The 14,232-nt window shown below is 47.6% G+C and overlaps 1 protein-coding gene and 1 pseudogene across 1 annotated transcript in view; both read right to left on the reverse strand.

Moving 5' to 3' along the window:
- LOC126100808 (glucose dehydrogenase [FAD, quinone]-like) overlaps nucleotides 1–14,232 on the reverse strand; it is a 319,968-nt gene that overhangs the window by 172,555 nt on the left and 133,181 nt on the right. The window lies entirely within an intron of this gene.
- Nucleotides 3,295–3,412, reverse strand: LOC126102274 (5S ribosomal RNA; annotated as a pseudogene).

A 14,232-nucleotide genomic window follows, 5' to 3' on the forward strand; every position in this document is an offset into this window, starting at 1 on the left:
CCAGACTGAAGCTCCTAGAACCGCTCGGCCACGCCGGCCGGCCGAGTAGAATAAAAATGACATTCAAAAAATATAGTGAAACTTGTGATCGTATCGCATATTGCATAATGCATTTCAAATGAGTGCAACTACTATTGCTAACACTTTAACAGCCAATCCCGCCAGTTGGCGCGATGCGAAAATACCGGTAGACTGCCGATTCCGACATGTGACGGTGTTTGGTTTCTCCTGCTGTTAAATACAAAACTACGTATGATTACGGGCTCGATGCGAGGGACATAAAGGTGCTGAAACAGCCATTTGTTGCATGAAGCTGAGCTGCTGGAAGGCGGGTCTATTCGTGCAGTGCGCAAAGCGACGATAAGACATGGCTGTCCATTATAATTATCCGGGCTGTTATGCCGTGGTCGGTTGATGAATTCTGTGTCGATTCCCAACGTTTCGTCTCCGACTGCGGGAGACATCTTCAAGGGGGTCCGTAGCTCAATGGAAGGTCCAACACACCCACTGGCTCGCTACCGACTGCCGCTAAATTCCGTGTCCGGATAATTATATTGGACATGATATTTCCGGCCTTGAAAGTCTACATTTTAGTGATAGACATGGCTGCACGTTGTCTTAGGAAGGGTGAAATTTTGAGTGAATTGGAGCGTCAATTTCTTGAGAATGACAATGACGACATCGACGATTCAGACGATGATCCAGGCTTTGTACAGGAAGAACTGTGTCAAACATGGAATATTTCCGAAAATTAAGTTGGAACGCTGTGTTCTTTTCTGGTGTTTCTTCATTTTTTTAACCACGAAACACTGCAAGAAATGATACCACATACCAGCGCAGCAAGTGGAAAATAGCCATGCGTAAAAATCCTTGTTGCAAAGAGTTTCATACAAAAAATTATCCTATGTGAAAGAAAAATGTAATTATATGTACACCCCAGAAAAAATAGTTTCACGATTTCAGAAAAGGTTAGTATCACAGTCAAATTTTCGCGAGTAGATTTTTTTAAGGAATAAATACGGCCGGAATTATAAGACACTGCAAAAATTGCGGGGTCCCTAGCAAAGTTTTATTCAATTGTATTGTATTGCATGTTAACCGGAGACCTAGAAACGACGGAGAGGCTCCGTCCCCGTCGCAGCCGCAGTGGTCCACAACACCACCGACGACAACCGCAGTCCACTTCACCCCTCCGCTGCCCCACACCGAACCCAGGGTTATTGTGCGGTTCGGCCCCCGGTGGACTCCCCAGGGAACGTCTCACATCAGACGAGTGTAACCCCATGGTAGAGTAATGGTGGTGTACGCATATGTGGAGAACTTGTTCGCGCAGCAATCGCCGACATAGTGTAGCTGAGGCGGAATAAGGGGAACCAGCCCGCATTCGCCGAGGCAGATGGAAAACCGCCTAAAAACCATCCACAGACTGGCCGGCTCACCGGACCTCGACACAAGTCCGTCGGGCGGATTCGTGCCGGGGACCAGGCACTCCTTCCCACTCCGGATAGCCGTGTGTTAGAAAGCTAGGCTACCCGGGCGGGCTTTATTCAATTAAACATCGGTTCACATACAACAAAACTTCGTCAGGCAATTTCCGCCTCTCATCTTTGGTGGCGTTGAGGGTGGCAGCATTCTGAAGCAGAGAACAGTCAATACGAAGGGTTCCGATCATTACTTACGGTCAGTGGCCTTACTACAGCTAGTCTATTGGTGGCTCGTAACACACTAATTCTTTTACACTACTGGCCATTAAAATTGCTACACCACGAAGAAGACGTGCTACAGACGCGAAATTTAACCGACAGGAAGAAGATGCTGTAATATGTAAATGATTAGCTTCTCAGAGCATTCACACAAGGTTGGCGCCGGTAGCGACGTGCTGACATGAGGAAAGTTTCCAACCGATTTCTCATACACAAACAGCAGTCGACCGGCGTTGCCTGGTGAAACGTTGTTGTGATGCCTCGTGTAAGGCGGGGAAATGCGTACCATCACGTCACCGACTTTGATAAAGGTCGGATTGTAGCCTATCGCGATTGCGGTTTATCGTAGCGCGACATTGCTGCTCGCGTTGCTGGAGATCCGATGACTGTTAGCAGAATATGGAATCGGTGGCTGCAGGAGGGTAATACGGATCGCCGTGCTGGATCCCAACGGCCTCGTATCACTAGCAGTCGAGATGACAGGCATCATATCCGCATGGCTGTAACGGATCGTGCAGCCACATCTCGATCCCTGAGTCAATATCAGCTCGGAGACCATGGCTGCTGTTACCCTTGACGCTGCATCTCAGACAGGAGCGGCTGCGATGGTGTACTCAACGACGAACCTGGGTGCGCGAATGGCAACACGTCAATTTTTCGGATGAATCCAGATTCTGTTTACAGCATCATGATGGTCGCATCCGTGTTTGGCGACATCGCGGTGAACTCACATTGGAAGCATGTATTCGTCATCGGCATACTGGCGTATCACCCGGCGTGATGGTATGGGGTGCCATTGGTTACACGTATCGGTCACCTCTTGTTCGCACTGGCGGCACTTCGAACAGTGGACGTTACATTTCAGATGTGTTACGACCCGTGGCTCTACCCTTCATTCGAGCCCTGCGAAACCCTACATTTCAGCAGGATAATGCACGACCGCATGTTGCAGGTCCTGTACGGGCCTTTCTGGATACAGAAAATATTCGACTGCTGCCATGGCCAGCACATTCTCCAGATCTCTCACCAATTGGAACGTCTGGTCAATGATGGCCGAGCAACTGGCTCGTCACAATAGGCCAGTCACTACTCTTGATGAACTGTGGTATCGTGCTGAAGCTGCATGGGCCTCTGTACCTGAACACGCCATCCAAGCTCTGTTTGAGTCAACCCCCAGGCGTATTAAGGCCGTTATTGTGGCCAGAGGTGGTTGTTCTGGGTACTGATTTCTCAGGATCTATGCACCCAAATTGCGTGAAAATGTAATCACATGTCAGTTCTAGTATAATATATTGTCCAATGAATACCCGTTTATCATCTGCATTTCTTCTTGATGTAGCAATGTTAATGGCCAGTAGTGAAGTATACCAGTTAACAACAAATAAAAAAAGCACTCTGTCTTCAGGCCACGAGTGGCCTACCGTGACCATCCCACCGCCGTGTCATCCACAGTGGATGATGCGGATAGAAGGGGCGTGGGGTTAGCACACCGCTCTCCCGGTCGTTATGATGGTATTCTTGACCGAAGCCGCTACTATTCGGTCGAGTAGCTCCTCAAATGGCATAACGAGGCTAATTGCACCCCGAGAAATGGCAACAGCGCATGGCGGCCTGGATGGTCACCCATCCAAGTGCAGACCATGCCCGACAGCGCTTGGCTTCGGTGATCTCACGGGAACCGGTGTATCCACTGCGGCAAGGCCGTTGCCTCAGTTAACAACAAGATTGGTACATTTGAGGTCGGAGGTAAGCGCCACAACGTCAGTATTGAAAAGTGGGACTACACTGACCTAGATCGTCGTGTTAGACCACCTGCACTACAGCGCGAGTATTTGGTACCCGCAGGAAACAGTGAGTGGAGCCGGCAGGCTTACCTTGAGCCTGCGTCGCGTGTAGTCTGGAGGAGCCTCGCAGCCTGTCTTGCGCCCTCTGTCGGCGCAGCAGCGGTGACGCAGCGCGAAGCTTCTGGACGGAGCGTGTGACGCGGTGTACACACGCCGATGGCCGCCGATTCACTGTCGCTGCGGCGGCCGCTGCGGTGGCCGCTTTCTACGGCGGGGGAGAGTCTGTCCCCCTTTCCTGCACCGCGTGGCGGCTGTTTGTGTGTCAGAGTCGGCCTTGCACTTGCCGCTGCGCCTCTCATTATCGTCTCGCGGCAGCCGATCATCCGGCAGTGAAACCGCGTGGTCAGGGTGGCGTTCCTCCGCCAGCCTTCTGCCGAAGTCCGCGGCCGCCGTGCCTCACCTCATCATCCGTGCTGCACCGCCTGCGTAACCTGAGACCGCACACCCAGACGCCCTTCTTTTTTGTTGAAAGCAGCGGAGCTTCTTAGGAAGCGGCCGGCCTAATGAACCGAACAGGCCGGTAAGCGGACTCCAGGTGCCCCGAAGGCAGGTGCGACAAAAACTTATCCCTCTCCTCACTAGCTGAGAACCACGATGAAACATTATGGTGTCCAGCAATTAAATACGCTACTGGCCATTAAAATTGCTACACCAAGAAGAAATGCAGATGATAAATGGGTGTTCAGTGGACAAATATATTATACTAAAACTCACGTGATTGCATTTTCACGCAATTTGGGTGCATAGATCCTGAGAAATCAGTACCCAGAACAACCACCTCAGGCCGTAATAATGGCCTTGATCCGCCTGGGCATTGAGTCAGACAGAGCTTGGATGGCGTGTACAAGTACAGCTGCCCATGCAACTTCAACAAGATACCACAGTTCATCAAGAGTAGTGATTGGTGTATTGTGACAAGCCAGTTGCTCGGCCACCATTGACCAGACGTTTTCATTTGGTGAGAGATCTGGAGAATGTGCTGGCCAGGGCCGCAGTCGAACATTTTCTGTGTCCACAAAGACCCGTACAGGACCTGCGACATGCGGTCGTGCATTATCATGCTGAAATGTAGGGTTTCGCAGGGATCGAATGAAGGGTAGAGCCACAGGCCGTGTCACATCTGAAATGTAACGTCCACTGTTCAAAGTGCCGTCAATGCGAACAAGAGATAACCGAGATGTGTAACCAATGGCACCCCATACCATCACGCCGGGTGATACGCCAGTATGCCGATGACGAATACACGCTTCCAATGTGCGTTAACTGCGATGTCGCCCAACACGGATGCGACCATCATGATGCTGTAAACAGAACTTGGATTCTTTGCCATTCGTACACCCAGGTTCGTCGTTGAGTACACCATCGCAGGCGCTCCTGTCAGTGATGCAGCGTCAAGGGAAACTGCAGCCATGGTCTCCGAGGTGATAGTCCATGCTACTGCAAACGTCGTCAAACTATTCGTGCAGATGGTTGTTGTCTTGCAAACGTCCGCATCTGTTGACCCAGGGATCGAGACGTGGCAGCACGATCCGTTACACCCATGCGGATAAGATGCCTGTCATCTCGACTGCTAGTGATACGAGGCCGTTGGAATCCAGCACGGCGTTCCCTATTCCCCTCCTGAACACACCGATTCCATATTCTGGTAACAGTCATCAGGATCTCGACCAACGCGAGGAGCAATGTCGCAATACGATAAACCGCAATCGCGATAGTCTACAATCCGACCTTTATCAAAGTCGGAAACGTGATGGTACGCATTTCTCCTCCTTACACGAGGCATCACAACAACGTTTCACCAGGCAACGCCGGTCAACTGCTGTTTGTGTATGAGAAATTGGTTGGAAACTTTGCTCATGTCAGCACGTTGTAGGTGTCGCCACTGGCGCCAACCTTGTGTGAATGCTCTGAAAAGATAATCATTTTCATATCACAGCATCTTCTTCCTGTCGGTTAAATTTCGCGTCTGTAGCACTTCATCTTCGTGGTGTATCAATTTTAATAGCCAGTAGTGTAACTCCAACTGTACTCGTAGATTTTAGTTCATTATAAATGTGTCGTTCCTTCGTGCATGTTGGCTCCTTTCCTTGGGGAAATACGAGTCTTTTGTATTCGTTGAGAGTAGGTGACTTTAATGGAGATAAGATGGAGTGTGGCAATTATAGAGGGATCACACTACTTAATTTGCGTTATAAATTATTCTCTAATTTACTATTCGGCAGAATACTCCCGATCATACAGAGGGAGTCGGGGCCGTAGCAATGCGGATTCCTTCCCGACTCTGAGCACTATGGGACTCAACTTCTGAGGTCATCAGTCGCCTAGAACTTAGAACTACTTAAACCTAAGTACATCACACACATCCATGCCCGAGGCAGGATTCGAGCCTGCGACAGTAGCGGTCGCGCGCTTCCAGATTGTAGCGCCTAGAACCGCTCGGCCACCCCGACCAGCTTCCTTCTCGGGAAGTCAACTACAGATCAAATATTCACCTTAAGACAAATCCTGAAAAAAAAACTAATACGCATCACCTCTTCACAGATTTCAAATCAGCTTATGATAGCATAAATAGAGAGCAGTTATATCAAGCTCTAGATGAACTGGGAGTATCGCGAGAGTTGGTATGGCTGGTGAGAATAATGACAATGAGCGAAACTCAAGGTAGTGTAAGATTAGGAGGAATGATGTCCAATACATTGAGTATTAAAAATGGAGTGCGACAAGGGGATTCATTGGCATGTCTTCTCCTTAATGCCGTCCTAGAGAAGGCGATGACAAACGCAAACCTTCTGAATAGGGGAACGATCTTCTATAAATCAGTGCAGATACTGACATAGATATAATAGCAAGAACCCAAAAAGCAATGGAAGAGACATTTATAGCCCTTGGCTAGTAGTAACATGCTGTCAATTATTAATGAAGAAAGAAACAAAATATATGGCAGCTGGAAAAGCCATAGAGAAAATATGCCACATGCAATAACATTGGGTAATTATAATTTGAGAGAGTTGAACATTTCAAGTACCTGGGCTGTACAGTTACTCATCTAAATGATACCTCCTATGAAATTAAGCAGAGATTAATATTAGCCAATGGAGTCTATTCTTCCCTAACACGATATCTATCCTCAAGGCTCCTGACTCGTACAACGAAATCTGTATAAATCACTTATACGACCAGTGCTTAGATATGCCTCTGAAGCCTGGACATTAACAACTAAAGATACTGAATCACTGGATGCATTTGAAAGAAAGGAACTTAGACGAATTATAGGCCCAATCTGTGAAAGAGGAGGAGGAGATACAACCATGAGTTGTATATCATATACAAAGACCAACCCATCAGAAGGATAGTGAAATCATCCAGACCGAGGTGGGCGGAACACGTGGCTCGCATGAATGATACAGAAGTACCAAAAGGAATATTACAAGGAAAGCCAGGAGGGCAGAGAGGACGTGGTCGACCAAGAGCCAGATGGAGAGATGGAGTAATCGGAGATCTTAGGAAGATGGGCTATAGAAACTGGAGAGTATTAGCAAAGGACAGAGAGAAATAGAAATTGTAGAAGTCAAATCGGAAACGTGGTGGTGCGCATTTTTCCTCCTTACACGAGGCATCACAACAACGTTTCACCAGGCAACGCCGGTCAACTGCTGTTCGTGTATGAGAAATCGGTTGGAACTTCGATACGAGCTGTAGAGCCAAGAAAGATGAAGAAGAAGAAGAAGAAGAAGAAGAAGAAGGAGAAGGTGACTTTAATGGGTGTGAGTACAGTGTAGTGGCGTATTTGTGTTATATTACAGAATGGGGAGAGGGTGAGACCTCTGCTTCCAGCTCAAAGACAGGAAACAGGGGTACAACAGAGTTTAAATCATGTGTCCGATAGCAAGTAAGTGTCCTCAAATCTTGGAAACTCACTAACAAGTGGACTTCTGCAAATTTCGTCAATTTCCAGAGGTAACTCCAACAAAAGTTAGTGGAAGTAGTTACTTGCATCTCGCTGCAAGTGTTTGCCGAACTTGGCCAGTTGATTGAAGTGTTTTCCAAATATGCAGAATGTTTGTGTTCAGTACCGGTACTACAATGTCAAAGTCGGAAACGAGATGCCGCCGAGACAAGTGGACTGGACAAATGTAGCGTTGGATCCCCTGAACATACCTTGGGTTGGACAAAAATACGGAAACTCCGCGAGACATAAATGCTTTAACATAAATGCAGATGCTAGTCAAGCCTACGGGTTGCGTTGTCGCATTTAATTACGAACGGCACTTGTACAATGTCCTCAATACGTTGCAAGGGTCAGTCGTGGTCGGAACAATGTCCTTTGCAGTCGTGAGTGCATTACGTTGAAGATAAGTGATTCAGAATATGGGCAAATTGTTGGCGCTCGTATTATGGGTGCTTTTGTAACCAAGAGAGCCGAAGTGCGTGGTGTTTCAGGAGGCAACACACCGAAGATTTATACCGCATGCAGGGAAATCGGATAAATATCAACCACTAAATCACGATGTGGACGAAAGTATTTGTTGATTGATCGTGACCGACTGTCGTTTAAGGGGATTGTGATGAAAAATAAGGGGACCACAACAACAAAAGTCACTGCAGAACTGAATGTCCCACTCGCGAACTCTGTCAGCACCAAAACAACATGAAGGAAGCTCCGTAAGCAGGGAACTGCAGGGCTAGCTGGAATTCCAAAACCACTCATCAGTGATGCAAATACCCATAACAGGAGAACATGGTGACGAAGCTGTAAGTCCTGGACTATAGACCAATCGAAGAAAGTCATTTGGTCGAATGAGTCTTGTTTCGCACAGTTTCCAACTGCTAACCGAGTTTGGCTCAAATGGCTCTGAGTGCTATGGGACTTAACATCTGAGGTCATCAGTCCCCTAGTCCGCCCCGGTAGCTGAGTGGTGGCCGGCACGGTAGCTCAGCGTGTTCGGTCAGAGGGTTAGCTGCCCTCTGTAATAAAAAACTGAGTTAATCGATCAACAACGAACTTAAACGGATGTCTTACGACGTCCGCCCCGAACAGATGCAACGAACGAAAGCGAACAAAATGAGATTCAGAGAGCCGGTTGGCCTCTGTAATAAAAAAACTGAGTGGAAGGATCAACCACCGAACATGAACAGGATGTACTGCGACGTCCGCAACGACCAAACACAACGATCAATAATGAACAATAAGAAAAAAAAAAAAAGTGGTCAGCGTGACAGACTGTCAATCCTAAGGGCCCGGGTTCGATTCCCGGCTGGGTCGGAAATTTTCTCCGCTCAGGGACTGGGTGTTGTGTTGTCCTAATCATCATCATTTCATCCCCATCGACGCGCAGGTCGCCGAAGTGGCGTCAAATCGAAAGACCTGCACCAGGCGAACGGTCTACCTGACGGGACGCCCTAGCCACACGACATTTCCATTTCCATCAGTCCCCTAGAACTTAGAACAACTTAAACCTAACTAACCTAAGGACATCACACACATACATGCCCGAGGCAGGATTCGAATCTGCGACCGTGGTGGTCGCACGGTTCCAGACTGAAGCACCTACAACCACTCGGCCGCAGCAGCCGCCTCTGTCCCAATTTACGTACCAAGAGTGAAACATGGCAGGATTCAGTAATGATCTGGCTGGAAATATTGTGATAATATATTGGCTTCTTGGTTACCCCCCACGCGGAGTGGTCGCGCGGTTTGAGGCGTCATGTCACGGGTTGCGCGGCCACTGCCACCGGAGGTTCGAGTCCTCCCTCGGGCATGGGGTATGTATTGTTCTTTGCTTAAGTTATTTTAAGTCTAGGAACCGATGTCCTCAGCGATTTGGTCCCTCGGGAATTCACACACATACACAAGCAGGAAATCCGGGTTCGAGTTGTGTTGGGGCACAAGTTTTCAACTGTCACTACATACAGCGTATAACAGAAACGGATGGTCAAACTTCCAGGAAATTACACTAAACAGAAGAAAGTATTGTATGGACTTGGGTCCGGAAGCGTTTTATTTCCATGTCAGAGCTCAGTTTCTACAATTCTTCAACACATTAATAATCTACTTTGTTACAAAGCCTCATCCGTAAACAGCACGGCTGCACTAAAGTGAGGTTTGACACATTGCTCAATGAGGTCTACCCGTACAACGAGCTGTTGATAGTTTCAGAACATGCTTTGCATGCTGTGTGTAGAGCAGGATCTCATGTAGCACTATCGAGACAGTCGTGTCGTCAGCATTACTTGCTTCAGCTAATTGTCTTACGCTGAGACTAGGGTTGTCAATTGCACGAAGCATTCCTCCTCCAGCCGAGGTGTTTCCTGCAGCCGTTGTAGTAGTGGAACGAAAACTGTATCTGATGCCATAACTTCAACTGCAACCGACAACGGCGTCCTCTTTCAAGTTTGAGTCCGTAACGGGAAACGGGAGATTAGAAAGTTATCCGATCTAAAAACTTATTTTATGTCCAAAACGTACATTTCCATTCGTACGTTTGGGTTCGTCATCAAAACTTTAATTACTAAGTGCCGTCTATAAACCCGAGAAGCCTTTAATATGAGTTATGAAACATCCTTTATTTATATTTATGCCTATAACTGTTACAAAATCTCCCAGAAAACACATACGTGCTTTTACGTTTAGAATCAGTAGTTATTTAAGAAAACTATTACGAGGATCATATGTTGGTTTACCTTTCCTTGCTTTCGCTTCATTGTGCCCAGAATGCACAAATCATCCAACTGTGCACTGAAGATGACGTGCAAGACACGATAAAGCCCTGGTCTGTTTCAGCGAGAGCTTCACAAAATAATCAAAAACTGATGTCATTGTATAGCATGGGGCTGGACTGTGTTCGATTTGACGTGATCAAGTGATCAGCACTAACGCTGTAAACAGATAATATACGGTTGCTTCTCTGTGTTATAGGTATTATCTTACATTAATCTACATTTACAGATAGCTGCCATTCATCAGGCAAAGTAGTAACGTAGAACAAATCTTCCTGTAATTCCTTATGATCGTCCAACGACGATACTTCCCTGTACGCAACAGCATCGTCAGCCAACAATCTCGAACACTGCTGTCGAGTATGTATGCATGTTGAAAATATTAGAGGTACTATTACGCAATCTTGGGACGCACCAGATGTTACTTTCGCTTCTCCAGAATATCTGCCCTCCTGTATTACAAACTGACTATCCCAGGTCACGAAAAAAAACTCAGGTGCAAGTTGCCTATCTAGCGACAGCTAGGGGCAACAAAAATTTGATTTTCATTATTTCAAATAAATAGTGACCGAATTTAAAAATTTAAAATGTGGACATAATCTACTCACCGAGAGGTATAATCTTATTCAGACAATAACACAAGTACTCCAGTTATAAAACAGTGTATATTTCTTGAGGCAGCGCAATTCGCTGTGTATAAATGCCTGGACTACATTCATCCATTATATGAAAATGAGAACTTGACTTGCTACGAACTTTACACATAATTTCAAACCTTTACGAAACTTTTTCTCGCTGACAACTCCCCACCAAATTATGAAAAGCACGGCTTACTACGTTCTCGCTGTTCATGCAGTAGAACTGTCGCATGAGGCTTGACGATTTAATTTATTACTTCTTTACTGTTAGCTGTATTCACAACACATTTTGCGGACAGTATCCAGATATACCAGTTAATGTACCTGAAAAATTATTTCATTCTACAACACATTGTTTAGGAGATATGACGCCATAAATAATGAGATCCGTGAAGAACTAGATTTTGCTTAAAATTAGCGTAAATTGCCCAGCATATACGCAACCAGAGTTTGATAATGAGAGCATTTAGCAATCCCTAGTCAAATTTAAACATAATTTTAAATCTTTGTTTTAAGTTTGAACATAGGTCAATTCTTTAAAGCATCGGGGGCTTACTGATAACGTACTAAATCGTTTATACTGAATGCCAAGATGGTTCCTTTGAAAGGCCCAGGTCAGTTTCCATCCTTCCCCAATAGGAGTTTGCGCTCCATCTCAGATGAACTCGTCGTCGACGGCGCTTTGAATGCAAATCTGCCTTCCCTTAAGAGTATCAAGTACACAGTGCACTTGTGTTAGCTCATCTTGTCAACTGTCATACCTGCTGCCGCAATAAGACTGTGAGCGGGGAGAGATTGCTGGCGGCTTTTCCACGTACAGCGTTACCGGTACCCATCCTGTTTGCCTGCCCGTGTCTTCTTTCCACGTGGACGGTACGCTGCGATGCCAGTGACCCTCGGCCGCGGCTTACGTGCCGGAGGCCGCATCGCCCGAGACCTGCTTCGGGAAGCGCCGTCTGCTCCGAGGAAACGGGGACGGAGTGCCGTATACAGTTCGCTGCACAGATACTCCCGGATGACACAGTCCTCGCGTGGTATGCGTCCGTAGTTGGAGTCAAAATGGATCAGCGGAAAATCCAACGTACTGTTTTGTTTGCAAACGAGCGAGCGATTACGACATTGCGTAACATACACTAGCTGATCTAAAGTATCCGGACACACCTGTGTAATGCGGAACTGACCGCTAGATGCCACCAGTGACGGACCCGCCAGTAAGAAAAAGGAGGCACGTTTACTGTTTTGTCATTAAAGAAGCAGTAGCAGCAGAGTGAGACTGGAACGCCCGCTAAACCCGCAGGGCAGAACAGGTGATTAGGATTGTGGAAAGGGACGAATACGGCATGGGTCAGGTTCACTCAAAATTGTAATTTATTGTAATTTAATAACACCTTTAAACCAAAACGGCACATAGCCCAACCTGTAGAACTACGAGTTTCAAAAAGGCAATTATTTCACGGCTGAAAGCCTCCAAACAAGAATTCTTAAAGCAACAAGGTAAATCTCAAGTGGTAAAACCTGCAGTTAAAATTGCAGATAAAATAATTAACACACACACACACACAATATATATATATATATATATATATATATATATATATATATATATATATATATATATATATACTCCTGGAAATTGAAATAAGAACACCGTGAATTCATTGTCCCAGGAAGGGCAAACTTTATTGACACATTCCTGGGGTCAGATACATCACATGATCACATTGACAGAACCACAGGCACATAGACACAGGCAACAGAGCATGCACAATGTCGGCACTAGTACAGTGTATATCCACTTTTCGCAGCAATGCAGGCTACTTTTCTCCCATGGAGACGATCGTAGAGATGCTGGCTGTAGTCCTGTGGAACGGCTTGCCATGCCATTTCCACCTGGCGCCTCAGGTGGACCAGCGTTCGTGCTGGACGTGCAGACCGCGTGAGACGACGCTTCATCCAGTCCCAAACATGCTCAATGGGGGACAGATCCGGAGATCTTGCTGGCCAGGGTAGTTGACTTACACCTTCTAGAGCACGTTGGGTGGCACGGGATACATGCGGACGTGCATTGTCCTGTTGGAACAGCAAGTTCCCTTGCCGGTCTAGGAATGGTAGAACGATGGGTTCGATGACGGTTTGGATGTACCGTGCACTATTCAGTGTCCCCTCGACGATCACCAGTGGTGTACGGCCAGTGTAGGAGATCGCTCCCCACACCATGATGCCGGGTGTTGGCCCTGTGTGCCTCGGTCGTATGCAGTCCTGATTGTGGCGCTCACCTGCACGGCGCCAAACACGCATACGACCATCATTGGCACCAAGGCAGAAGCGACTCTCATCGCTGAAGACGACACGTCTCCATTCGTCCCTCCATTCACGCCTGTCGCGACACCACTGGAGGCGGGCTGCACGATGTTGGGGCGTGAGCGGGAGACGGCCTAACGGTGTGCGGGACCGTAGCCCAGCTTCATGGAGACGGTTGCGAATGGTCCTCGCCGATACCCCAGGAGCAACAGTGTCCCTAATTTGCTGGGAAGTGGCGGTGCGGTCCCCTACGGCACTGCGTAGGATCCTACGGTCTTGGCGTGCATCCGTGCGTCGCTGCGGTCCGGTCCCAGGTCGACGGGCACGTGCACCTTCCGCCGACCACTGGCGACAACATCGATGTACTGTGGAGACCTCACGCTCCACGTGTTGAGCAATTCGGCGGTACGTCCACCCGGCCTCCCGCATGCCCACTATACGCCCTCGCTCAAAGTCCGTCAACTGCACATACGGTTCACGTCCACGCTGTCGCGGCATGCTACCAGTGTTAAAGACTGCGATGGAGCTCCGCATGCCACGGCAAACTGGCTGACACTGACGGCGGCGGTGCACAAATGCTGCTCAGCTAGCGCCATTCGACGGCCAACACCCCGGTTCCTGGTGTGTCCGCTGTGCCGTGCGTGTGATCATTGCTTGTACAGCCCTCTCGCAGTGTCCGGAGCAAGTATGGTGGGTCTGACACACCGGTGTCAATGTGTTCTTTTTTCCATTTCCAGGAGTGTATATATATGTATAGGGTGTTACAAAAAGGTACGGCCAAACTTTCAGGAAACATTCCTCACACACAAATAAAGAAAAGATGTTATGTGGACATGTGTCCGGAAACGTTTAATTTCCATGTTAGAGCTCATTTTAGTTTCGTCAGTATGTACTGTACTTCCTCGATTCAATGCCATGATTTCATACGGGATACTCTACCTGTGCTGCTAGAACATGTACCTTTACAAGTACGACACAACATGTGGTTCATGCACGATGGAGCTCCTGCACATTTCAGTCGAAGTGGTC

This window comes from Schistocerca cancellata, chromosome 9 (assembly GCF_023864275.1).
Source record: "Schistocerca cancellata isolate TAMUIC-IGC-003103 chromosome 9, iqSchCanc2.1, whole genome shotgun sequence".
NCBI lineage: Eukaryota > Metazoa > Arthropoda > Insecta > Orthoptera > Acrididae > Schistocerca > Schistocerca cancellata.